The sequence below is a fragment of the Camelina sativa genome, chromosome 1 (assembly GCF_030686135.1).
Source record: "Camelina sativa cultivar CO46 ecotype springtype chromosome 1, ASM3068613v1".
NCBI classification, from domain to species: Eukaryota; Viridiplantae; Streptophyta; class Magnoliopsida; order Brassicales; family Brassicaceae; genus Camelina; species Camelina sativa.
The window spans coordinates 19,857,449-19,885,050 of NC_141880.1; the positions used below are offsets into that span (position 1 = coordinate 19,857,449).

Below are 27,602 nucleotides of genomic sequence, written 5' to 3' on the forward strand. Positions count from 1 at the left end.
CACTTCCTTCAAAACCTTCTCTTCCTCTTGTTGCTTAGCCATCATCTCCTTTCTCTCAATGATTTCCCTAAGCTCCTTAATCTTTTGTGCTTTGAAACGTCCTGGGAATGGAAGAGGTGGCTTGTAAGCAGGAGGAATGTACTTAGCAGGCTTGACAGCTTCTGAGTCTGCAACTCGATCGACCACTCGAGCATGCACTCGGTCGAGTGGCTGTTCGAGTACTTGGTCGAGTGCAATAACGGACTCTAGTTGCTTTGCACAAACGTCACTTGGGGCTTCAGTAACTAATGAATTCCCCCAAACTTGGACTTCACTGTCCTCAGTGACTTCCTCATCAGAGATATGAATGGCTTTTGCAGTGAACTCCCTTGGATTTTGAACAGCTTTTCCAGGGAGTTGGTTGGGTTTAGGAGCTGAAGTAGAGGCAATGTTACTTTCCATATACTTCATTCTGGAGTTGAGACCTTCAAACTTCATGTTCAGATCATTGTACTGTGATGTGAGCCTTTGATTCAACTCAGCAAACTGCTTGGCTTCCTCAATCTTGCCTTGTGTTTGCCCAATCAACAACTGTTGCATCATTGCTCTTAAGTCTTGTTCCTGGCCCTGGTTAGTCTGAAACCCTGGTGGGGGACACAATTGGGGCTGGAACACTTGGTGTTGTTGCTTGGGGATGTAGTTTTGTTGCTGTTGAGGTTGTTGAGGTGGATAGACTTGGTCTTGAGGGTTGGCCACATTGGTGCTCCTATAAGAGAGATTGTTGTTCTTGAAACCTCCTTGGTTGTAGCCTTTGAATCCTCCCTGGTTTTGCATGTAGCACAACTCAGCAAAGTCAGGCTCCCCCTCTTGAACTGGAGCTTCCTCTTCACCAATGAAGTGAATGGACTTGGATTGGCTGAGGAGGATCTTGTCAAGCTTCTCATTGACCATCTTCAAATCCTTCTTATACTTGTCCTCTTGATCAGTTGAGGAGCTCCTTATGGTCCTATCATAGTCCTCATTATAATTGCCATCAGATTGAGCAAGATTCTCAACCAATTCCCATTCTTCTTCCACATTCTTGTTGAGGAAGTTGCCATTAGAGGCTGTGTCAAGAAGCATTCTTATCTTGGGAAGCACTCCTCTATACAAGGTGCTTAGAAGTGACTCATTGCTGAAGCCATGGTGAGGACACTGAGTTTGGAATCCTTTAAACCTCTCCCAAGCTTCACAAAAGCTCTCATTATTCCTTTGAGCAAACCCAGAAATCTCATTCCTCAGCCTAGCAGTTATTGCATTGGAGAAGAACTTGGCCAGAAAAGCTTTCTTGCATGCATCCCATGTGGTGATAGCTCCACTAGGTAGAGTCTTCTCCCAAAGGTGAGCTTTGTCTCCAAGAGAAAATGGGAAGAGCCTTAATTTGAATCCATCTTCACTCACTCCATTGATCTTTGTGAGGCCACATATTCTATCAAACTCATCAAGGTGATCTAGTGGATCCTCCATTGGCAACCCATGAAACTTGTTTGCTTGTATCATTGAGATCAATCCACTCTTGATCTCAAAGTTATTGTTTGCTACTGAAGGTGGCACAATTCCAGCCCTTTGGTTGTGGGTATTGGGTGCATCTCCTGCACCAATGTGCCTTGGTCTTTGCTCATGGACAGCTTGTTGCTCCATGATGTCTTGACCTTGTTGTTGTTGAACTACTCTTCCTTGCTTATGTCTCAAACACTTTTGTAGCCTGTGGATGTTGTCAATAGGCTGTTGAAGACTGTCTTTGCCTTTTGACCTTGTGTGCATCAACAAACTCTACTACAGACTCGAACAGGTACACGGTCGAGCGCAGGCTCGAGTGGGTGGTCGAGTCGACTGGAAAGTAATGGCTATTTAGGTCCGGCTTCTGGCTCGATCAAGTGCTCGATCACAGCTCGGTCGAGTGGTGGTCGAGTAGGTGGTCGAGTGGGTACCTGAAACACAAAACAGCCAAGCAAAGGAAGATTCCAGTTCAGTAACTTCACAAGTGTTTAAAACGAACTTAATCTTAGACTAATAATGATCCTAAATGTCACAAAACACACTCAAATGGGCAACGGCGCCAAATTGAAACTGACTTTCTTTGTGGTGTATGAATGAATGATGTATGGAATGATGATGTATGGAATGAATAGAAGTGAAACTGACTTTCTTTGTGGTGTGGTGAAAGAAAGATGTATGGAATGATGATGTATGGAATGAATAGAAGTCAGGGTGTTTCAATTCCCCTTATGCAGTTGCAGTATAAGAGGTGTCAATCCTATCTGAGTGATTGTGAACAATTAAGATGTGCATATGAGTCTAAGTCAAGCCAATTGTAAAGATTGTTTGTCACTAACAATCCTAAAATGAGATATGAAATGCAGAAAGTAAAAACAACTAGAACAAGATACTAAATGCAAACAGAACAGACAAATTAAAGCTATAAAGAAACTAGAACAGAGATAGACACTATGCTAATGAACTAATGCAAGACAAGTAATGAAGAGGAAACTATGTGAATGCAATGGAAATGAAACAGGAATGAAACAAGACAATCACAAATCAAAAACACAAGTTCTGGGGATGAACTCGAGCAGCACTCGACCGAGTGTAGGTCGAGTACGTGGTCGAGCTAGACTTAAACGTGAAAACAGAGCAACACAAGAAAAACAGAGCAATGCTAAAACTAATCAAACAACAAGCAAGCAATGATATTTAGACTAGGATTTCAATAAACAAAGAAGGCCTTGAGGAGGGATTCATGGGCTGAGCTAATCATTGTGGTTATCTAACTTGGTCAACAAATCTCAAGCAAACATTGAGCTGATCTCTAGACATACTATTCTAAGACATGTTTAATCCACTCTCATGGCAAGAAACAATCAAACCTATGCAATTCTAGACTTGTTCTCACAAAGTAAAGAATCTACACAAGCAGGCATTAAGCAATACATCTCAAACCAAACAAGACTCCTAATCTCTTAGCAAGCCTAATGGTAAGCTCTAGATCTAGCCTTATCTACGCTCCTTAGACATTGGTGTGATGCTAAGATGCTTGAAATCAAACCCTACCTTCTCAGATATAGGATCAGCATTAAGATCATCTAGCCTAGAAGAGATCTACAACAATCAAGCTTGACCAAATCAAACAAACCACAAGATCAACCCAGCCTAACCCATCCTCAAGGTCCTAAGCAAACTACTCACAAGAACACATGGTGAAATATGTCAAAAACCCAGAAAATAATGAAACTTGCATCATTAGAGAGATGAAATAGAGATCTACAATATTGATGAAGGAATAAAACTCGAAATCTTAATACTTTGAAAGTTATGAAACAAACAAAATATAAGAATCTAGTCTTTCTCTCTCAAACAAGTACAAGATCTAAAAAAATAAAATAAAAGTGCAAAAGGAATAATATCTAAAAAAGGTAAAAACTAGGTTTTAGACTCTCTAAAAAGCTGGACTCCTTGGTGGCTGCAAGTACAAGGGCCTTATATAGGAGGTGAGGTGGAAGCCCTAAAAATACAAAAAGTCAAAGTGGTCAACGGCTCGGTCAACTCGACCAGTGCTCGGTCGAGTGGCTGGTCGAGCTGGCTTCTCTCGTGCATTCTCCACTCGGTCGAGTCCTCCTCAGCACACGGTCGAGTGGTGGTCGAGTGGTACGGTCGAGTTGGACTCCGGACCTTGATTCTACAGCCTTAACTCTTCTTGTTTTCTCCTCAGGACAGCTTCACTTCTCCTCAGCATTGCTTCCATGCTCCTTAAGCTCCAAAATCACCTGTTTATGCATGAAAAGATGCAAATGCAATGCAACTATACTCTAATGCATGATTAGTCCTAAAGCTACACAATAATGGCCTAAATGGATAGCAAAAATGCAAAATTTGTGAATAAACTAAGGGAAAACAAGGTAAAATATATGAACATCATCTAAACACTCCGAATTCAACCCAAACTCTTACAATTAGTCAAATGCATTGGAATATCACACATTCTGACCCTAGAACGGTAACAACGCTGTTTACTGCTTAGGATCAATGTTTTCTCGGGTTAAGCATGTTTTGGGATAAAACGGGTTGAAGTGGTGTCTAAACACTCAAAATTCAACCCGAACTCTTATAATTTGTCAAATGCATTGGATTGTTACATATTTTGACCCTATAAAGAGTAACATAGCTGTTTACTGCTTCAAATCAATGTTTTCTCTCGGTTTTAGCCTGTTTTCTTGGTTTAAGCCTGTTTTGGGATAAAACGGGTTTAAGTGTTGTCTAAACACTCCAAATTCATCCCGAACTCTTACAGTTAGTCAAATGCATTTGACTGTTACAGATTCTGACCCTAGAAACAGTAACAAAACTGTTAACTGCCTCGAATCAATGTTTTCTCTCGGTTTTAGCCTGTTTTCTCTGTTTAAGCCTGTTTTGGGATCAAACGGGTTTAAGTGTTGTCTAAACACTCTAAATTCAACCCGATCTATTACAATTAGTCAAATGCATTGGATTGTTACATAAGTGTTTGACCCAAAAAAGAGTAACATAGTTTTTTACTGCTTAGGATCAATGTTTTCTCTCGGTTTAAGCTTGTTTTCTTAGTTTAAGCCTCTTTTGGGATAAAGCGGGTTTAAGTGTTGTCTAAACACTCCAAATTCATCCCAAACTCTTACAATTAGTCAAATGCATTGGATTGTCACACATTCTGACCCTAGAAACACTAACAAAGTTGTTAACTGCCTCGAATCAATGTTTTCTCAGTTTTAGCATGTTTTCTCTGTTTAAGCCTATTTTGGGATAAAACGGGTTTAAGTGTTGTCTAAACACTCTAAATTCATCCCGATCTCTTACAATTAGTCAAATGCATTGGATTGTTACAAATTTTGACCCAAGAAAGAGTAACATAGTTTTTTACTGCTTTGAATCAATGTTTTCTCTCGGTTTAAGCCTCTTTTGGGATAAAACGGGTTTAAGTGTTGTTTAAACACTCCAAATTCATCCCAAACTCTTACAATTAGTCAAATGCATTGGATTGTCACACATTCTGACCCTAGAATCACTAACAAAGCGGTTAACTGCCTCGAATCAATGTTTTCTCGGTTTTAGCCTGTTTTGAGATAAAACGGGTTTAAGTGTTGTCTAAACACTCCAAATTCATCTCGATCTATTACATTTAGTCCAATGCATTGGATTGTCACACATTCTGACCCTAGAAACAGTAACAAAGCTATTAACTGCTTAGAATCAATGTTTTCTCGGTTTATGCCTGTTTTGGGGATAAAACGGGTTTTAGTGTTGTCTAAACACTCCAAATTCAACCTAAACTCATAAAATTAGTCAAATGCATTGGAATGTAACACATTCTTACCCTAGAAACGGTAACAACGCTGTTTACTGCTTAGGATCAATGTTTTCTCTCGGTTTAAGCTTGTTTTCTTAGTTTAAGCCTCTTTTGAGATAAAACGGGTTTAAGTGTTATCTAAACACTCTAAATTCATCCCAAAATCTTACAATTAGTCAAATGCATTCGATTGTCACACATTCTGACCCTAGAAATAGTAACAAAGCGGTTAACTGCCTCGAATCAATGTTGTCTCGGTTTTAGCCTGTTTTGAGATTAAACGGGATTAAGTGTTGTCTAAACACTCCAAATTCATCTCGATCTCTTAAAATTAGTCCAATGCATTGGATGGTCTCACATTCTGACCCTAGAAACAGTAACAAAGATATTAACTGCTTAGAATCAATGTTTTCTCGGTTTATGCCTGTTTTGGGATAAAACGGGTTTAAGTGTTGTCTAAACACTCCAAATTCAACTCAAACTCGTACAATTAGTCAAATGCATTGGAATGTCACACATTCTGACCCTAGAAACAGTAACAAAGCTGTTTAGTGCTTAGGATCAATGTTTTCTCTCGGTTTAAGCTTGTTTTCTTAGTTTAAGCCTCTTTTGGGATAAAACGGGTTTAAGTGTTGTCTAAACACTCCAAATTCATCCCAAAATCTTACAATTAGTCAAATGCATTGGATTGTCACACATTCTGACCCTAGAAACATTAACAAAGCTGTTAACTGCCTCGAATCAATGTTTTCTCGGTTTTAGCCTCTTTTGGGATAAAACGGGTTAAGTGTTGTCTAAACACTCCAAATTCATCCCAAACTCTTACAATTAGTCAGATGCATTGGATTGTCACACATTCTGACCCTAGAAACATTAACAAAGCGGTTAACTGCCTCGAATCAATGTTTTCTCGGTTTTAGCCTGTTTTGAGATAAAACGGGTTTAAGTGTTGTCTAAACACTCCAAATTCATCTCGATCTCTTACATTTAGTCCAATGCACTGGATTGTCACACATTCTAACCCTAGAAACAGTAAAAAAACTATTAACTGCTTAGAATCAATGTTTTCTCGGTTTATGCCTGTTTTTGGGATAAAACGGGTTTAAGTGTTGTCTAAACACTCCAAATTCATCTGGATCTCTTACATTTAGTCAAATGCATTGGAATATACACACTCTGACCCTAGAAACGGTAACAACGCTGTTTACTGCTTAGGATCAATGTTTTCTCGGTTTAAGCATGTTTTGGGATAAAACGGGTTAAAGTGGTGTCTAAACACTCAAATTCAACCCGAACTCTTATAATTAGTCAAATACATTGGATTTTTACATATTCTTACCCTAGAAAGAGTAACATAGCTACTTACTGCTCAAATCAATGTTTTCTCTCGTTTTTAGCCTGTTTACTTGGTTTAAGCCTGTTTTGGGATAAAACGGGTTTAAGTGTTGTCTAAACACTCCAAATTCATCCCGAACTCTTACAGTTAGTCAAATGCATTTGATTGTCACATATTCTGACCCTAGAAACAGTAACAAAGCTGTTAACTACCTCGAATCAATGGTTTCTCTCGGTTTTAGCCTGTTTTAGCCTGTTTTCTCTGCTTAAGCCTGTTTTGGGATAAAACGGTTTAAGTGTTGTCTAAACACTCTAAATTCAACCCGATCTCTTACAATTTGTCGAATACATTGGATTGTTACATATTTTGACCCAAGAAAGAGAAACATAGTTTTTTACTGCTTCGAATCAATGTTTTCTCTCGGTTTAAGCTTGTTTTCTTAGTTTAAGCCTCTTTTGGGAAAAAACAGGTTAAGTGTTGTCTAAACACTCCAAATTCATCCCGTACTCTTACAATTAGTTAAGTGCATTGGATTGTCACACATTCTGGCCCTAGAAACAGTAACAAAGCGGTTAACTGCCTCGAATCAATGTTTTCTCGGTTTTAGCCTGTTTTGAGATAAAACGGGTTTAAGTGTTGTCTAAACACTCCAAATTCATCTGGATCTCTTACATTTAGTCAAATGCATTGGAATATACACACTCTGACCCTAGAAACGGTAACAACGCTGTTTACTGCTTAGGATCAATGTTTTCTCGGTTTAAGCATGTTTTGGGATAAAACGGGTTAAAGTGGTGTCTAAACACTCAAATTCAACCCGAACTCTTATAATTAGTCAAATACATTGGATTTTTACATATTTTTACCCTAGAAAGAGTAACATAGCTACTTACTGCTCAAATCAATGTTTTCTCTCGTTTTTAGCCTGTTTACTTGGTTTAAGCCTGTTTTGGGATAAAACGGGTTTAAGTGTTGTCTAAACACTCCAAATTCATCCCGAACTCTTACAGTTAGTCAAATGCATTTGATTGTCACACATTCTGACCCTAGAAACAGTAACAAAGCTGTTAACTACCTCGAATCAATGGTTTCTCTCGGTTTTAGCCTGTTTTAGCCTGTTTTCTCTGCTTAAGCCTGTTTTGGGATAAAACGGTTTAAGTGTTGTCTAAACACTCTAAATTCAACCCGATCTCTTACAATTTGTCGAATACATTGGATTGTTACATATTTTGACCCAAGAAAGAGAAACATAGTTTTTTACTGCTTCGAATCAATGTTTTCTCTCGGTTTAAGCTTGTTTTCTTAGTTTAAGCCTCTTTTGGGAAAAAACAGGTTAAGTGTTGTCTAAACACTCCAAATTCATCCCGTACTCTTACAATTAGTTAAGTGCATTGGATTGTCACACATTCTGGCCCTAGAAACAGTAACAAAGCGGTTAACTGCCTCGAATCAATGTTTTCTCGGTTTTAGCATGTTTTGAGATAAAACGGGTTTAAGTGTTGTCTAAACACTCCAAATTCATCTCGATCTCTTACATTTAGTCCAATGCATTGGACTGTTACACATTCTGACCCTAGAAACAGTAACAAAACTATTAACTGCTTAGAATCAATGTTTTCTCAGTTTATGCCTGTTTTTGGGATAAAACGGGTTTAAGTATTGTCTAAACACTCCGAATTCAACCCAAACTCTTACAATTAGTCAAATGCATTGGAATGTCACACATTCTGACCCAAGAAACGGTAACAACGCTGGTTACTGCTTAAGATCAATGTTTTCTCTCAGTTTAAGCTTGTTTTCTTAGTTTAAGACTCTATTGGGATAAAACGGGTTTAAGTGTTGTCTAAACACTCCAAATTCATCCCAAACTCTTACAATTAGTCAAATGCATTGGATTGTCACACATTCTGACCCTAGAAACAGTAACAAAGCGGTTAACTGCCTCAAATCAATGTTTTCTCGGTTTTAGCCTATTTTGAGATAAAACGGGTGTAAGTGTTTCCTAAACACTCCAAATTCATCCCGATCTCTTATATTTAGTCCAATGCATTGGATTGTCACACATTCTGACCCTAGACACATTAACAAAGCTATTAACTGCTTAGAATCAATGTTTTCTTGGTTTATGCCTGTTTTTGGGATAAAACGGGTTTAAGTGTAGTCTAAACACTCCAAATTCCACCCAAACTCATAAAATTAGTCAAATGCATTGGAATGTCACACATTCTGACCCTAGAAGCGGTAACAACGCTGTTTACTGCGTAGGATCAATGTTTTCTCGGTTTAAGCATGTTTTGGGATAAAACGGGTTGAAGTGGTGTCTAAACACTCAAAATTCAACCCAAACTCTTATAATTAGTCAAATGCATTGGATTGTTACATATATTGACCCTAGAAAGAGTAACATAGCTGTTTATTGCTTCAAATCAATGTTTTCTCTCGGTTTTAGCCTGTTTACTTGGTTTAAACCTGTTTTGGGATAAAACGAGTTTAAGTGTTGTCTAAACACTCCAAATTCATCCCGAACTCTTACAGTTAGTCAAATGCATTTGATTGTCACACATTCTGACCCTAGAAACAGTAACAAAGCTGTTAACTGCCTCGAATCAATGTTTTCTCTCGGTTTTAGCCTGTTTTCTCTGTTTAAGCCTGTTTTGGGATAAAACGGGTTTAGTGTTGTCTAAACACTCCAAATTCAACTTGATCTCTTACAATTAGTCAAGTGCATTGGATTGTTACATATTTGGAGTTACATATTTTCTCTCTAGTTAAGCTTGTTTTCTTAGTTTAAGCTTGTTTTGGGATAAAACGGGTTTAAGTGTTGTCTAAACACTCCAAATTCATCCCGAACTCTTACAGTTAGTCAAATGCATTTGATTGTCACACATTCTGACCCTAGAAACAGTAACAAAGCTGTTAACTACCTCGAATCAATGGTTTCTCTCGGTTTTAGCCTGTTTTAGCCTGTTTTCTCTGCTTAAGCCTGTTTTGGGATAAAACGGTTTAAGTGTTGTCTAAACACTCTAAATTCAACCCGATCTCTTACAATTTGTCGAATACATTGGATTGTTACATATTTTGACCCAAGAAAGAGAAACATAGTTTTTTACTGCTTCGAATCAATGTTTTCTCTCGGTTTAAGCTTGTTTTCTTAGTTTAAGCCTCTTTTGGGAAAAAACAGGTTAAGTGTTGTCTAAACACTCCAAATTCATCCCGTACTCTTACAATTAGTTAAGTGCATTGGATTGTCACACATTCTGGCCCTAGAAACAGTAACAAAGCGGCTAACTGCCTCGAATCAATGTTTTCTCGGGTTTAGCATGTTTTGAGATAAAACGGGTTTAAGTGTTGTCTAAACACTCCAAATTCATCTCGATCTCTTACATTTAGTCCAATGCATTGGACTGTTACACATTCTGACCCTAGAAACAGTAACAAAACTATTAACTGCTTAGAATCAATGTTTTCTCAGTTTATGCCTGTTTTTGGGATAAAACGGGTTTAAGTATTGTCTAAACACTCCGAATTCAACCCAAACTCTTACAATTAGTCAAATGCATTGGAATGTCACACATTCTGACCCAAGAAACGGTAACAACGCTGGTTACTGCTTAAGATCAATGTTTTCTCTCAGTTTAAGCTTGTTTTCTTAGTTTAAGACTCTATTGGGATAAAACGGGTTTAAGTGTTGTCTAAACACTCCAAATTCATCCCAAACTCTTACAATTAGTCAAATGCATTGGATTGTCACACATTCTGACCCTAGAAACAGTAACAAAGCGGTTAACTGCCTCAAATCAATGTTTTCTCGGTTTTAGCCTGTTTTGAGATAAAACGGGTGTAAGTGTTTCCTAAACACTCCAAATTCATCCCAATCTCTTATATTTAGTCCAATGCATTGGATTGTCACACATTCTGACCCTAGACACATTAACAAAGCTATTAACTGCTTCGAATCAATGTTTTCTTGGTTTATGCCTGTTTTTGGGATAAAACGGGTTTAAGTGTAGTCTAAACACTCCAAATTCCACCCAAACTCATAAAATTAGTCAAATGCATTGGAATGTCACACATTCTGACCCTAGAAGCGGTAACAACGCTGTTTACTGCTTAGGATCAATGTTTTCTCGGTTTAAGCATGTTTTGGGATAAAACGGGTTGAAGTGGTGTCTAAACACTCAAAATTCAACCCAAACTCTTATAATTAGTCAAATGCATTGGATTGTTACATATATTGACCCTAGAAAGAGTAACATAGCTGTTTATTGCTTCAAATCAATGTTTTCTCTCGGTTTTAGCCTGTTTACTTGGTTTAAACCTGTTTTGGGATAAAACGAGTTTAAGTGTTGTCTAAACACTCCAAATTCATCCCGAACTCTTACAGTTAGTCAAATGCATTTGATTGTCACACATTCTGACCCTAGAAACAGTAACAAAGCTGTTAACTGCCTCGAATCAATGTTTTCTCTCGGTTTTAGCCTGTTTTCTCTGTTTAAGCCTGTTTTGGGATAAAACGGGTTTAGTGTTGTCTAAACACTCCAAATTCAACTTGATCTCTTACAATTAGTCAAGTGCATTGGATTGTTACATATTTGGAGTTACATATTTTCTCTCTAGTTAAGCTTGTTTTCTTAGTTTAAGCTTGTTTTGGGATAAAACGGGTTTAAGTGTTGTCTAAACACTCCAAATTCATCCCAAACTCTTACAATTAGTCAAATGCATTGGATTGTCACACATTATGACCCTAGAAACAGTGACAAAGTGAAACTGACTTTTCCTGTGGTGTGATGAATGTAATGATGACTTATGAATGAATGGATATCAGGGTGTTTCAATTCCCCTTATGCAATTGTAGTATAAGAGGTGTCAATCCAATCTGAGTGTTTGTGAATAATCAAGATGTGCATATGAGTCTAAGTCAAGCAAGATGTAAAGGATGTTTGTCACTAACAATCCTATAATGAAAATGCAAAGTGCAGTAAGCAAACTACAAGAACTAAGAACTAAATGCAAATGAAACAGAATGATTATAATAGCAAGAACAGAAATAGAAACTATGTGGATGAAGAACTAATGCAAGACAAGTAATGAACAGAAAGCTAAATGGATGCAACAGAAATAAAACAGGAATTAAACAGGACAATAACAAATCATAAACACAAGTTCTGGGGACGAACTCGAGCAGCACTCGACCGAGTGTAGTTCGAGCACAGGGTCGAGCTAGACTAAACGTGAAAACAGAGCAACACAATAAAAACAGAGCAATGGAAAAACGAATCAAACAACAAGCAAGCAATGATATTTAGACTAAGATATTAATAAACAAAGAAGACCTTGAGGAGGGATTCATGGGCTGAACTAATCATTGTGGTTATCTAACTTTGTCAACAAATCTCAAGCAAACTTTGAGCTAATCTCTAGACATACTATTCTAAGACATGTTTAATCCACTCTCATGGCAAGAAACAATCAAACCTATGCATTTCTAGACTTGTTCTCACAAAGTAAAGAATCTACATAAGCAGGCATTAAGCAATACATCTCAAACCAAACAAGACCTCTAATCTCTTAGCAAGCCTAATGGTAAGCTCTAGATCTAGCCTTATCTATGCTCCTTAGACATTGGTGTGATGCTAAGATGCTTGAAATCAAACCCTACCTTCTCAGATATAGGATCAGCATTAAGAACATCTAGCCTAGAAGAGATCTACAACAATCAAGCTTGACCAAATCAAATAAACCACAAGATCAATCTAGCCTAACCCATCCTCAAGGTCCTAAGCAAACTACTCACAAGAACACATGGAGAAATAAGTCAAAAACCCAGAAAATATTGAAACTTGCATTATTAGAAAGATGAAACAGAGATCTATGATGTTCATATATTTTACCTTGTTTTCCCTTAGTTTATTCACAACTTTTCCATCTTTTGCTATCCATTTAGGCCATTATTGTGTAGCTTTAGGACTAATCATGCATTAGAATGTAGTTGCATTGCATTTGCATTTTTTCATGCATAAACAGGTGATTTTGGAGCTTAAGGAGCATGGAAGCAATGCTGAGGAGAAGTGAAGCTGTCCTGAGGAGAAAACAAGAGAGTTAAGGCTGTAGAATCAAGGTCCGGAGTCCAACTCGACCGCACCACTCGACCACCACTCGACCGTGTGCTGAGAAGGACACGACCGAGTGGAGAATGCACGAGAGAAGCCAGCTCGACCAGCCACTCGACCGAGCACTGGTCGAGTTGACCGAGCCGTTGACTGCTTTGACTTTTTGTATTTTTAGGGCTTCCACCTCATCTCCTATAAAAAGCCCTTGTACCTACAGCCACCAAAGAGTCCAGCTTTTTAGAGAGTCTAAAACCTAGTTTTTACCTTTTTTAGATATTATTCCTTTTGCACTTTTATTTTTATTTTTAGATCTTGTACTTGTTTGAGAGAGAAAGACTAGATTCTTATATTTTGTTTGTTTCATAACTTTCAAAGTATTAAGATTTCGAGTTTTATTCCTTCATCAATATTGTAGATCTCTGTTTCATCTCTCTAATGATGCAAGTTTCATTATTTTCTAGGTTTTTGACATATTTCACCATGTGTTCTTGTGAGTAGTTTGTTTAGGACCTTGAGGATGGGTTAGGCTGGGTTGATCTTGTGGTTTGTTTGATTTGGTCAAGCTTGATTGTTGTAGATCTCTTCTAGGCTAGATGATCTTAATGCTGATCCTATATCTGAGAGGGTAGGGTTTGATTTCAAGCATCTTAGCATCACACCAATGTCTAAGGAGCATAGATAAGGCTAGATCTAGAGCTTACCATTAGGCTTGCTAAGAGATTAGGAGTCTTGTTTGGTTTGAGATGTATTGCTTAATGCCTGCTTGTGTAGATTCTTTTCTTTGTGAGAACAAGTCTAGAATTGCATAGGTTTGATTGTTTCTTGCCATGAGAGTGGATTAAACATGTATTAGAATAGTATGTCTAGAGATCAGCTCAATGGTTGCTTGAGATTTGTTGACCAAGTTAGATAACCACAATGATTAGCTCAGCCCATGAATCCCTCCTCAAGGCCTTCTTTGTTTATTGAAATCTTAGTCTAAATATCATTGCTTGTTTGTTGTTTGATTGGTTTTAGCTTTGCTCTGTTTTTCTTGTGTTGCTCTGTTTTCACGTTTAAGTCTAGCTCGACCACCCACTCGACCTACACTCGGTCGAGTGCTGCTCGAGTTCATCCCCAGAACTTGTGTTTTTGATTTGTGATTGTCTTGTTTCATTCCTGTTTCATTTCCATTGCATTCACGTAGTTTCCTGTTCATTACTTGTCTTGCATTAGTCCATTAGCATAGTTTCTATCTTTGTTCTAGTTTCATTATAGCTTCAAGTTGTTTGTTCTGTTTGCATTTAGTATCCTGTTCTAGTTGTTTTTACTTTCTGCATTTCATATCTCATTTTAGGATTGTTAGTGACAAACAATCTTTGCAATTGGCTTGACTTAGACTCATATGCACATCTTAATTGTTCACAATCACTCAGATAGGATTGACACCTCTTATACTGCAACTGCATAAGGGGAATTGAAACACCCTGACTTCTATTCATTCCATACATCATTCATTCATACACCACAAAGAAAGTTAGTTTCAATTTGGCGCCGTTGCCCATTTGAGTGTGTTTTGTGACATTTAGGATCAATATTAGTCTAAGATTAAGTTCGTTTTAAACACTTGTGAAGTTACTGAACTCGAATCTTCCTTTGCTTGGCTGTTTTGTGTTTCAGGTACCCACTCGACCACCTACTCGACCACCACTCGACCGAGCTGTGATCGAGCACTTGATCGAGCCAGAAGCCGGATCAAATTAGCCATTACTTCCCAGTCGACTCGACCACCCACTCGAGCCTGAGCTCGACCGTGTACCTGTTCAAGTCCGTAGTAGAGTTTGTTGATGCACACAAGGTCAAAAGGCAAAGATAGTCTTCAACAGCCTATTGACAACATCCACAGGCTACAAAAGGGTTTGAGACATAAGCAAGGAAGAGTAGTTCAACAACAACAAGGTCAAGACATCATGGAGCAACAAGCTATCCATGAGCAAAGACCAAGGCACATTGGTGCAGGAGATGCACCCAATACCCACAACCAAAGGGCTGGAATTGTGCCACCTTCAGTAGCCAACAATAACTTTGAGATCAAGAGTGGATTGATCTCAATGATACAAGCAAACAAGTTTCATGGGTTGCCAATGGAGGATCCATTAGATCACCTTGATGAGTTTGACAGAATATGTGGACTCACTAAGATCAATGGAGTGAGTGGAGATGGATTCAAATTAAGACTCTTCCCATTTTCTCTTGGAGACAAAGCTCACCTTTGGGAGAAGACTCTTTCTACTGGAGCTATCACCACATGGGATGCATGCAAGAAAGCTTTTTTGGCCAAGTTCTTCTCCAATGCAAGGACTGCTAGGCTGAGGAATGAGATTTCTGGGTTTGCTCAAAGGAATAATGAGAGCTTTTGTGAAGCTTGGGAGAGGTTTAAAGGATTCCAAACTCAGTGTCCTCACCATGGCTTCAGCAATGAGTCACTTCTAAGCACCTTGTATAGAGGAGTGCTTCCCAAGATAAGAATGCTTCTTGACACAGCCTCTAATGGCAACTTCCTCAACAAGAATGTGGAAGAAGGATGGGAATTAGTTGAGAATCTTGCTCAATCTGATGGCAATTATAATGAGGACTATGATAGGACCATAAGGAGCTCCTCAACTGATCAAGAGGACAAGTATAAGAAGGATTTAAAGATGGTCAATGAGAAGCTTGACAAGATCCTCCTCAGCCAATCCAAGTCCATTCACTTCATTGGTGAAGAGGAAGCTCCAGTTCAAGAGGGGGAGCCTGAATTTGCTGAGTTATGCTACATGCAGAACCAGGGAGGATTCAAAGGCTACAACCAAGGAGGTTTCAAGCACAACAATCTCTCTTATAGGAGCACTAATGTGGCCAACCCTCAAGACCAGGTCTATCCACCTCCTCAACCTCAACAGCAACAAAACTACATCCCCACGCAACAACACCAAGTGTTCCAGCCCCAATTGTGTCCCCCACCAGGGTTTCCGACTAACCAAGGCCAGGAACAAGACTTAAGAGCAATGATGCACCAGTTGTTGATTGGGCAAACACAAGGCAAGATTGAGACAACAAACAGGATTGCTGAGCTGAACAAGAGGATAGATGATATTTACAATGAACTTCATGACAAGTATGACACACTGACATCCAGGATGGTGACTATGGAGATCAACCAGGCTTCTGCATCAAAGAATGACCATAACAAGGGCACAGCCATTGTACAAAGTACTGAATTTGCCAATGCTATCAATCTTCGCAGTGGGAGAGTCTTACCAACACGGCTAGGAGCACATCCCAACACTGAGGACAGTGGAATTAAAGAAGGGGAGGGTTTCCAACAGGAAGAAACTCAGGATGAACACACCATTGAATTCGACGTACCACTCGACCACTCACTCGACCGAGTAGGTGGTCGAGCACCTGATCGAGCTGATTCTCAAGGGAAAATCAATCCAGTTACCTCCAAAGAAAAGGAAGTCCGGTTCATTCCTCCTCCTTACAAGCCTCCACTACCTTTCCCAGGAAGATTTAAGAAACAAATGGTTGAAAAATACAAGGCATTGTTTAACAAACAAGTTAGAGAGATTGAGCTTAGGATGCCTCTAATAGATGCCTTTGTGATGATTCCTCCTTACCAAAAATTCTTGAAAGATGCTGTGATGGAAAGGATCAAGGAAGTTCAAGGGATGGTGATTCTCAGCCATGAGTGTAGTGCCATAATCCAAAAGCAAGTGAACCCTCAAAAGCTAAGAGATCCTGGTTCCTTTACTCTACCTTGCTCTATAGGGCCCTTAACCTTCAATAGATGCCTTTGTGATTTGGGAGCCTCAGTGAGCCTAATGCCTCTATCAGTTGCTAAGCGCCTAGGGTTTACAAGGTATAAGACATGCAACATCTCCCTAATCCTAGCTGATAGATCAATAAGATTACCACATGGTGTTTTGGAAGATCTACCAGTTAGAGTTGGAGCAGTGGAAGTCCCAACAGACTTTGTAGTCTTAGAAATGGATGAAGAACCAAAAGATCCTTTGATCTTGGGGAGACCTTTCCTAGCTACAGCAGGAGCAATAATTGATGTGAGACAAGGGAAGATTGATCTCAACTTGGGAGAAGACCTCAAAATGACATTTGACATTGTAGAGGCTATGAAGAAACCAACAATTGGAGGACAAATCTTTTGGGTTGAAGAGTTGGACAACTTGTCAGGAGAATTGATGGAAGAGCTAGCAGAACAAGATCACCTTAGAACTGTTTTGACCAAAAGTGGAGAGGAAGGGTTTATCCATGAAGAGGCTAAGGCCTATGAAGATATATTGGACTCCTGTGAAGAATCACACCATCCAAAGGTCTTTGAGGGGTTACCAGCATTAAGAGAGGAAGTTTGGGCAGTTCAAACAGCAGATACGGATAGCTCGACCACCCACTCGAGCTCACACTCGGCCGAGCACCAACGCTACTCGACCAAGTGCACTTCCGAATCCCACACAGACGATTGGTCTGAACTGAACGCACCAAAAGTAGAGCTAAAACCTCTCCCTTCTGGGCTAAGGTACGTCTTTTTAGGTGAGAACTCTACTTATCCTGTGATAGTAAATGCTAACTTGAGTAGGAAAGAGCTTGATTTGCTAGTTGTTGAGCTAAGGAAGTTTAGAAAAGCTATTGGTTATACTTTGGATGACATTAAAGGAATTTCACCTAGTCTTTGCATGCATAGAATCCACCTTGAAAATGAATCGTACTCTAGTATTGAACCTCAAAGAAGGCTTAATCCCAACCTAAAGGAAGTAGTCAAAAAGGAGATTCTAAAATTGCTTGGAGCTGGTGTGATCTATCCTATCTCTGATAGTACTTGGGTCTCACCAGTCCACTGTGTCCCTAAAATAGGAGGAATCACTGTAGTAAAGAATGATCATGATGAGTTAATTCCCACTAGAACCATAACAGGACATAGAATGTGCATTGACTATAGGAAGCTTAATTCTGCTACTTGGAAAGATCATTTTCCTCTTCCATTTATTGATCAAATGTTCGAAAGATTAGCCAATCATACTCATTACTGTTTCTTGGATGGATATTCTGGATTTTTCCAAATTCCTATTCATCCCAATGATCAAGAGAAGACAACATTCACATGTCCATATGGTACCTTTGCATATAGGAGGATGCCATTTGGATTATGTAATGCTCCAGCTACCTTTCAAAGGTGCATGATGTCAATCTTCTCTGATCTTATTGAGGATGTGGTTGAAGTTTTTATGGATGACTTCTCTGTCTATGGAGATTCCTTTTCTTCTTGTCTTACTAATCTATGCAGAGTTTTAAAGAGATGTGAGGAGACAAATCTAGTCCTAAATTGGGAAAAATGTCACTTCATGGTTGAAGAAGGGATAGTTCTTGGTCATAAGATTTCAGAGAAAGGTATTGAGGTTGACAAAGCAAAAATTGAAGTCATGGTTCAACTTCAACCACCAAAAACAGTTAAGGACATAAGAAGCTTTCTTGGTCATGCTGGATTTTATAGAAGGTTCATCAAGGATTTCTCAAAGATAGCTAGGCCATTGACAAGGTTGCTTTGCAAGGAGACTGAGTTCAACTTTGATGAAGATTGTTTGAAGGCTTTCAAGGAGATCAAGGCTGCTCTAATATCAGCCCCAATAGTCCAAGCTCCAAACTGGGATCTTCCATTTGAGATTATGTGTGATGCTTCAGACTTTGCAGTGGGGGCAGTTCTGGGACAGAAAAAAGATAAGAAGCTGCATGTTATTCACTATGCAAGTAGGACCTTGGATGAAACTCAAGGAAGATATTCAACAACAGAGAAAGAGCTTCTAGCAGTGGTCTTTGCCTTTGAAAAATTCAGAAGCTACTTAGTAGGGTCCAAAGTAATTGTGCACACTGATCATGCTGCTTTGAGGCACATCTACTCAAAGAAGGACACAAAACCAAGGTTGCTAAGATGGATTCTGCTTCTCCAAGAGTTTGACATGGAAATAGTTGATAAAAAAGGGATTGAGAATGGAGTAGCTGATCATTTGTCTAGAATGAGGATAGAGGAGGAGATTCCAATTGATGATTCAATGCCTGAGGAGAAGCTGATGTTGATAGGGACAACTCGGCCTCCAACTCGACCTCCCACTCGAGCATGCACTCGATCGAGTATGTTTGGGCACACGATCGAGCAGGATGAGATGGAGGAATGGATGGCACTTGAAAGTGAAGATTTACCTTGGTATGCTGACATAGTCAATTACAAGGTGTGTGAAGAAGTCCCAGCAGATATAGACCCTTATAAGAAGAAAAAACTCCTCAAGGACATCAATGGGTACTATTGGGATGAACCTTACTTATACAAAAAGGGATCAGATGGGTTGTTGATGTTCATATATTTTCGCATGTTTTCCCTTAGTTTATTCACATCTTTTGCATCTTTTGCTAGCCATTTTCATCATTATTGTGTAGCTTTAGGACTAATCATGCATTAGAGTTTAGTTGCATTGCATTTGCATCTTTTCATGCATAAACAGGTGATTTTGGAGCTTAAGGAGCATGGAAACAATCCTGAGGAGAAGTGAAGCAATCTTGAAGGGAAAGCAAGAGAGTTAAGGCTGAAGAACCAAGGTCCAGAGTCCAACTCGACCAAGCACTCGACCGAGTGGGTAGATGGACTCGACCGAGTGGGTAGATGGACTCGACCGAGTGGAGTGTGCACGAGAGAAGCCAGCTCGACCATGGACTCGACCGAGCACTGGTCGAGTTGACCGAGCCGTTGACTACTTTGACTTTTTCTATTTTTAGGGCTTCCACCTCCTCACCTATATAAGGCCTTGTACCTGCAGCCACCAAAGTGTGCAACTTTTTAGATATTCCCTAAACCTAGTTTTTACTTTTTTTAGTTTTATTCCTTTTGCATTTTTATTTTTAAGATCTTGTACTTCCTTAAAAAAGAAGACTAGATTCTTATATTTTGTTGGTTCTATAACTTTCAAGATATTGCGAATTTGAGTTTCATCCTTTCATCAATATTAACGATCTTTGTTTAATCTTTCTAATAATGCAAGTTTCAATATTTTCTGGGTTTTTGACTTTGATCATCATGTATTGTTGTGAGTAGTTTCCTTAGGATCTTGAGGATGGGTTAGGATGGATTGATCTTGTGGTTTGTGTGACTTGGTCAAGCTTGATTGTTGTAGATCTCTTCTAGGGTAGATGATCTTAATGCTGATTCTATATCTGAGAGGGTAGAGTCTGATTTCAAGCTTCTTAGCATCACACCAATGTTTAGGAAGCATAGATAAGGCTAGATCTAGAGCTTACCATTAGGCTTGCTAAGAGATTAGAGGTCTTGTTTGGTTTGAGATGTATTGCTTAATGCCTGCTTGTGTAGATTCTTTACTGTGTGAGAACAAGTCTAGAATTGCATAGGTTTGATTGTTTCTTGATGATGAGAGTGGGAGAAACTTGTCTTAGATTAATATGTCTAGAGGTTAGCTCAAAGTTTGCTTGAGATTTGTTGACCAAGTTAGATAACCACAATGATTAGTCCATCCCATGAATCCATCCTCAGGACCTTCTTTGTTTATTGAAATCTTAGTCTTAATCCTGTTGCTTGCTTGTTGTTTGATTGGATTTAGCATTACTCTGTTTTTATTGCATTGCTCTGTTTCTGCATCTAGTCTAGCTCGACCACCCACTCGACCTACACTCGGTCGAGTGCTGCTCGAGTTCATCCCCAGAACTCTGTGTCTATGATTTGTGTTTGTCTTGTTTCATTCCTGTTTCATTCCAGTTGCATACATTTAGTTTTCAGTTCATTAATTATCTTGCATTAGTTCATTAGTAGTAGTCTCTGTTTCTGTTCTTGCTTTATCACTGTTTCAATCATTCAGTTTCATCTGCATCTAGTTGTTAGCTCTTGTAGTTTATTTTCTGCATTTTACATTTTCTTCCTAGGATTGTTAGTGACAAACAATCTTTACATTTGTCTTAACTTAGATTCATATGCATATCTTAATTGTTCACAAACACTCATTTAGGATTGATACCTCTTGTACTGCAATAGCATAAGGGGAATTGAAACACCCATCCATCATTCCATTCATATCTCACCATTGCATACATCATCATTCACACCACAATATAAATCTTGTTTCAATTTGGCGCCGTTGCCCATTTGAGTGTGTTTTTGTGACATTTAGGATCCATATTAGTCTAAGATTAAGTTCTTTTATATGCTTGTGAGGTTGCTGTACTCGAATCTTCTGTTTCTGGGTTGAAGTTCCATTTCAGGTACCACTCGACCAGTCACTCGACCACCACTCGACCGAGTCGTGATCGAGCACCTGCTCGAGCCAGAAGCCGGATCTCTATAACCATCATTTTCCAGTCGACTTGACCTCCTACTTGAGCCTGTGCTCAGTCGCTTGCCTAGCAAAAATCGTTTGTGTCTGTTAATGCACACAAGGTCCAAAGGAAAGGACAATCTTCTTAGGCCTATTGACAACATCAACAACAAGACCAAGAGTTCAGGAGCTAAGCAAAGGAGAGTTGTTCAGCAACAACAAGAGGTTATAGTAGCCATGGATCAACAAGATCAGGTTCAGAGACCAAGGAACATTGGTGCTGGAGATGCACCCAACACTCACAACCAAAGAGCTGGCATTGTGCCACCAACTGTTGCCAACAACAACTTTGAGATTAAGAGTGGATTGATCTCAATGATTCAGGCCAATAAATTCCATGGATTGCCTATGGAGGATCCACTAGATCATCTTGATGAGTTTGACAGAATCTGTGGTCTTACCAAGATCAATGGAGTAAGTGAAGATGGTTTCAAGCTGAGGTTGTTCCCTTTCTCACTTGGGGACAAGGCTCATTTATGGGAAAAGACTCTCCCTACTGGTGCAATCACTACTTGGGATGCATGCAAGAAGGCTTTCTTGGCCAAGTTTTTCTCCAATGCTAGGACAGCAAGACTAAGGAATGAGATCTCTGGATTTGCTCAAAGGAGTAATGAAAGCTTTTGTGAAGCTTGGGAGAGGTTCAAAGGGCACCAAACTCAGTGTCCTCATCATGGTTTCAGTGTGGAGTCTTTGTTGAGCACATTGTATAGAGGAGTGCTTCCCAAGTTCAGAATGCTTCTTGATACAGCCTCCAATTGAAACTTCCTCAATAAGAATGTGGAAGAAGGCTGGGAGTTAGTAGAGAACCTTGCACAGTCTGATGGGAACTACAATGAGGACTATGACAGAACCATAAGGTCATCATCAACTGATCAAGAAGACAAGTACAAGAAGGATCTGAAAATGGTGAATGAAAAGCTTGATAGGATCTTGCTCAGTCAGCAAAAGTCTATTCACTTTGTTAGTGAAGAGGAGCCTCCAGTTCAAGAGGGAGAGAATGAGTTTGCTGAGTTATGCTATATGCAAAACCAAGGAGGTTTCAAGGGTTATAACCAAGGAGGGTTTAGGAACAATAATCTGTCCTATAGGAGCACAAATGTGGCCAACCCACAAGATCAAGTCTACCCTCCTCAACAGCCTCAACAGCACCAAAACTATGTCCCCAAACAACAGCAACAGGTGTTCCAGCCCCAGTTGTGTCCCCCACCAGGGTTTCAGACTAACCAAGGCCAGGAACAAGACCTTAGAGCCATGGTACAACAGCTGTTGATTGGTCAAACACAAGGGAAGATAGAGGAAGCCAAACAGTTTGCTGAGCTAAACCAAAGGCTCACATCTCAATACAATGATCTGAATATGAAGTTTGAGGGTCTGAATTCCAGAGTTCAGTACATGGAGAGTAACATAGCCTCTTCTTCAGCTCCAAAACCCAACCAACTCCCTGGAAAAGCTGTCCAAAATCCAAGGGAGTTCACAGCCAAAGCCATTCAGGTTCATGAGGCAGAAGCCACTGAGGACAGTGCAGTTCAAGTTTGGGGGAATTCATTAGTTACTGAAGCCCCAAGTGATGTTTGTAACAAGCAATTGGAGCTCGCACCTGAGCTCGACCATGGACTCGAGCAGCCACTCGATCGAGTGCGTGCTCGAGTGGTCGATCGAGCTGGACAGTCCGAGGCTGACAAACCTGCCAAGTACATTCCTCCTGCCTACAAGCCTCCTCTTCCATTCCCAGGACGTTTCAAAGCACAAAAGATTAAAGAGTTAGGGAAATCATTGAGAGAAAGGAGATGATGGCTAAGCAACAAGAGGAAGAGAAGGATTTGAAGGAAGTGGTTGTGATTGAAGAATCTGTTGTTGAGGAAGTGTTGGCCATACAAGAGATCACCATTGCTTACCAAGAAGAGGAGAGAGGACCTGCCTTGGAACAGTATGATCCATATCCTCTCTACAAAGACTTTTTGCTTGATTTGTCAAAGAAGAAGGTTGAAGCTCAAGATGAGAAGGATCTTGAGAACCTTGGAGGAGTGATCATTCCAATAAAGCTTAAGGATCCAGGGCCATTCTACTTGCCTTGCACAATCAGTTACCTCCACTACAATCAATGCCTTTGTGATTTGGGAGCTTCAACAAGTGTCATGCCATATTCCATAGCTCAAAAGCTTGGGAGAACTGACTTCAAATCTACTAAACTCCATGTGTGCCTAGCTGATGGGACAAATAGAGAGGTAGTTGGGAGGTTAGAGAATGTCCCAATCAAGATAGGAAGAGCAAGGATCCACACTGACTTTGTGGTGATAGAGATGGACAAGGAGCCTGAAGATCCAATCTTACTAGGGAGGCCATTCTTAGCTACTGTTGGAGCAGTTATTGATGTCAAGGAAGGTCTTGTGACCTTGAACATTGCTGAAGATGTAGTTATGAAGTTCAATATCTACAATCCAACCAACCTTCCCACCATTGATGACCAGCCTTTTACTATCAAGGACAAAGGTGGTCAAGAAGGGTTAAGTGATAAGGCAACTCCAAAAGCTGAACTCCCACTTCAAGAGGATTCTGTGGAAAAGCTTAAGAGGTCAGTTCAAGAGTTGACTAGTATGGTTGAGGATCTTCAAGTAAAGCTGAACAAGAGGTCTTTGAGGAAATCAAGACCAAGACTCAAAATCAAGAAGAAATATGGTTTGTGTGCTAAGGGTGAGGTGATCAAGGATCAACTTCACAGTGACCAAGAGGTTCCAGGGAGGATTTCATCACCTCCTTGGTATCTAGATCGAGTCTAAGAAGGAAATCAAAGTCAAGCTTAGTGACTTTAAACAAGCTCACTAGGGAGGAAGTCCCTAAGGTATCCTTTGTAAATATGGTTTAATTTGTTAGTAGTTTTGATGTGTTTTCTTTTATGTTTTTGTTGGACAGGCTTTTTTATTAAGAATGTAGTTGGGTAAGAAGAGATTTGGACTTGGGCAAGAGGTTCGCAAGCCCACTCGACCAGGCCACGAGAAGTACTCGATCGAGCTGGGTAAGGATTAAGGCCCATTTGGTTTCCAAAGCTTCTAGAACGATCGAGTGGAGGGAGAAAAGGAAGAAAAATTTTGAAACTTTAAATTGGTCAAGGAGCTCGACCACGTGCTGGTCGAGTGTGGGGTCGAGTGGTAGCCAAAAAGCAGGTCAAAGATTCCCATTTCAAATTTGAATGGTATGGACGCTCCACCCTTGTCTCCTTGTCCCCTAAGCTTCTTTATATACTCCTAGCACGAGATCACACCTCTCACACTCTCTCATTTGCTCAAAATATCTAAATTCAAGCTTTAAAGTCTCTCTCAAGTTCATCTTTAGCCCAAAGCTTAGTTCTTTCTAGTTTTTGGGTCACTAACCTATTAACTTTAAGCTTTGAGTTTATTCCTCTCAGTGTTTGTTCAAAAATGTCTTCCAAGATCACTAAGAAGTCCAAGCAAGCAGCTGCAATCTCTAAGGGTCGTCATGATGTTGATTTAGAATCAAGAGAGGATGCTGGAAGGTCCACTCGACGTCCCACTCGAGCATCTACTCGACCGAGTGGCCGTCCGAGTGATCGACCGAGCCAGCGTGCGAGTTCCAGAAACCCAGCTGTTGAGGAAGATCCTGAGAGAACTGAATCAGAGGAGGAAAGGGAGCCAACACTCAATGAGTTTATGAGGAGAGCAAGGGCCAAAGGAAAGAGGCCAGCTGTTGAGGTTGAACAAGAGGAGAGTGAAAGTGAGAGTGAGGAAGAAGAAAGTGAGGAAGAAGAACTAATGGATGATGGAGAAGCTGAGTCTTGTGGATTGTCAAAGAAGCAGCTTTATGATGCTTTCATGAGGATGGAGTTCTTGGGAACCAGATATCCACATAAGGAGACCATGGAGAAGCTTGCCATTGATGAAGATGTGGAGTGTCTCTTTGAGAAGAGCAGCCTTACAAAGTTCATGGGGCTTTGTATGGAGGGGTATAGAGAGGAAAGCTGTGAGTTCCTAGCCACTGTCAAGCTGCACACATATGTGAGGAAGGATGCTGTAGTAGGAGCTGGTCACATTTCTTTCACAATCAAAGGGAAGAAGCATGAGCTCTGAATGAAGAAGCTGGCTGATGTGTTTGGTTTTGAGGTTGGAAGCAATAGGAGCCTGATTGTGCCAAGAGAAGAACTGTATGCTGTGTGGGAAACCATTGGGGATAACAAGCTCTACTCATCCTCCAACTCCAAGAGCTCAAGGATTAGGAGCCCAGTCTTGAGGTACTGCCACAAAGCTCTTGCCAACACCTTCTTTGCTAGGAAGGAAACTGGAAACATCAATGAGGGAGAGCTAAAGATGATTGACTTGGCTCTCAATGGAGTTCTTTTTCAAGCAAGGAATGGAACCATCATCCTTGGTAGCACTGTGGAGACTGATCTTGCAATGGTGCTGATAGACCATATGATATATTTGAGAAGTTGGGTAGGCAAGCTTGAGAACAAGGGTTCAAGAGGAGCACTTACCATTGGAGGCATCATTACTCCAATTCTTCAAGTTGCTAACATTCCACTTAGAGGAGAAGGGGTCTCACCAAGATGGATTGATTCCAGCTACCTAACCTCTACACTCATCCTAGCCAAGGAGATGCATCAAGGAAACCATATCTTTAACTTTGAGCTGCCAACAGTTGGGAGGAAACAAGTGACCCTACCAAACAAAGAGCTCACTACCATTCAAGAAGGAGCCAACATTGATTTTTGGCCAGCTGATGAGTACTTATTTGATGGAGTAGTACAGCCTAGAGTTGATTCAGTTGGAGATGTAGAGATGGGTGATGGAGAGGAGCAGTTCTACTTTGAGAACTATGAGCCCAATCCAAGGGATAGTAGAGGAGTGAGAGAGCATAGCAAGAGGTTGACATTGCTGCAAAAGTGGAACAAATGGCATGGGAAGAGGTTTGACAAGCTCAAGAAGAAGGTGACCAACATGGCTAAGTCCATTAGAAGCCTGAAGAAGGAAGTTGCTGACTTGAAGTGTGGAAACTCTTCACCAACTCCATCAAGCCCTTTGAGGAGAAGTGGCTCAACTAGAGCACTTTCAAGAGTTGCAAACCCTGTGGAACCAGCTAGGGCTTCAATGTATGAGCCAAATCAGAGGAAGAGGAGCTCAAGTACCCGAGAACAACAGTTTTCGAGGCACTCGACCGGGTCACTCGAGCACCCACTCGACCGAGCACCTTGGAGCCACTCGACCGAGTTCCAGCCTAGACCACCATTTGGCTTCCCACCTCCAGCTGCTTATCCAGGCTATCCAGGTTACCCCCCCCCCCCCCCATACCACCCCAATACTTTATGGATCCAGCACAATACCATCAGTACCAGCAGTACCAGACTCAAGATATGGAGACTCGCGGTCCAGCTCGACCCCCCCCCACTTGGACATGCACTCGACCGAGTCACGGTCGATTGGCATTGTCGAGCTGCCCCAATCACCTTCCTCCAGTCACCAGCAGGATCCCAGCTACACCTTTGATAGTATGCAGGAGGATGTGGACAGCTTCTTCTCCAATCCTTGAGGTAACATTATCACCTTACCATTGTATATACCATAGCATTTCATATGTTGTGTTTTGTTTTAAGTCTTGAATCCTCAAGCAAATTTCTTTCACACAGGGACTGTGTGATTTAAGTTTGGGGGAGGGTTTGAGATAGCATTTGACATTGTGTTTTGTGATTCTTATTTCAAATTTTTAGCATAATCATGTTAATACTTGCATAGCATCTAAAGCATAGAAAAACCCTAAAAATTTGAAATTTTTTGCAAAAATCTTTATAAAAAAAGAGTGTTCATGTAGTTTGCACTGCACATTAGGATCTCGTTTAGCATGTTTCATGTAGGATTGTATAGTATTTGCATTAGGGATCTATGATGAGTATTCCCTTGTTAACTTGTTTATTCACTAGACTAGGATCAATGCCCAAGTTAATAGTACTTAGATGCTAGTTGAGTGGTTAGAAGCATAAGATTGAACCAAGCCTTGAATTCCTGAATTGCATTTGGTCTAAATTGAAGCATGTTGTGATTTGATGCCATTTCCTATCTATAAGAACCTAATATTGACTATTAATTATCAATGTATGCATTGCTTTAAACTCATGGATACCATATACTTATTTGGATCATCTTACTCCTTTTGCCACTCTTGTTGATCCAAGTAGCTGATTTCACTTTTAGATCAGTTTCCCTACCCCTAACCAAACCTTCTTTCAAGCCATGTTTATTCTTGTGTGTGTGAGGCCTATTTTTGGGATTGAGCTTGGTAGAAAGTGTTAGGTTTGAAGTGACAAGAGTAAAACCTTGTGTAGTTCTAGTTTGCATTTTTCAAACTAGATAGGACTAGGTGGTTCACTTGTTGGGTTTGAGACTTGGCTGTCATGAGAAGAAAAGAGGAAA

At 40.1% G+C, this 27,602-nt stretch overlaps 3 non-coding genes across 3 annotated transcripts; 1 reads left to right on the top strand and 2 right to left on the bottom strand.

Annotated features, from left to right (window-relative positions):
- Positions 1 to 1,156: 1,156 nt before the first annotated feature.
- On the top strand, positions 1,157 to 1,263 carry LOC147950139 (small nucleolar RNA R71). Its single transcript, XR_015565096.1, has one exon. It is a non-coding gene; the product is annotated as a small nucleolar RNA R71 (small nucleolar RNA).
- Positions 1,264 to 15,126: 13,863 nt separating this feature from the next.
- On the bottom strand, positions 15,127 to 15,233 carry LOC147950140 (small nucleolar RNA R71). Its single transcript, XR_015565098.1, has one exon. It is a non-coding gene; the product is annotated as a small nucleolar RNA R71 (small nucleolar RNA).
- Positions 15,234 to 21,756: 6,523 nt separating this feature from the next.
- LOC147950141 (small nucleolar RNA R71) lies at positions 21,757 to 21,863 on the bottom strand. Its single transcript, XR_015565771.1, has one exon. It is a non-coding gene; the product is annotated as a small nucleolar RNA R71 (small nucleolar RNA).
- Between the last annotated feature and the right edge of the window lie 5,739 nt (positions 21,864 to 27,602).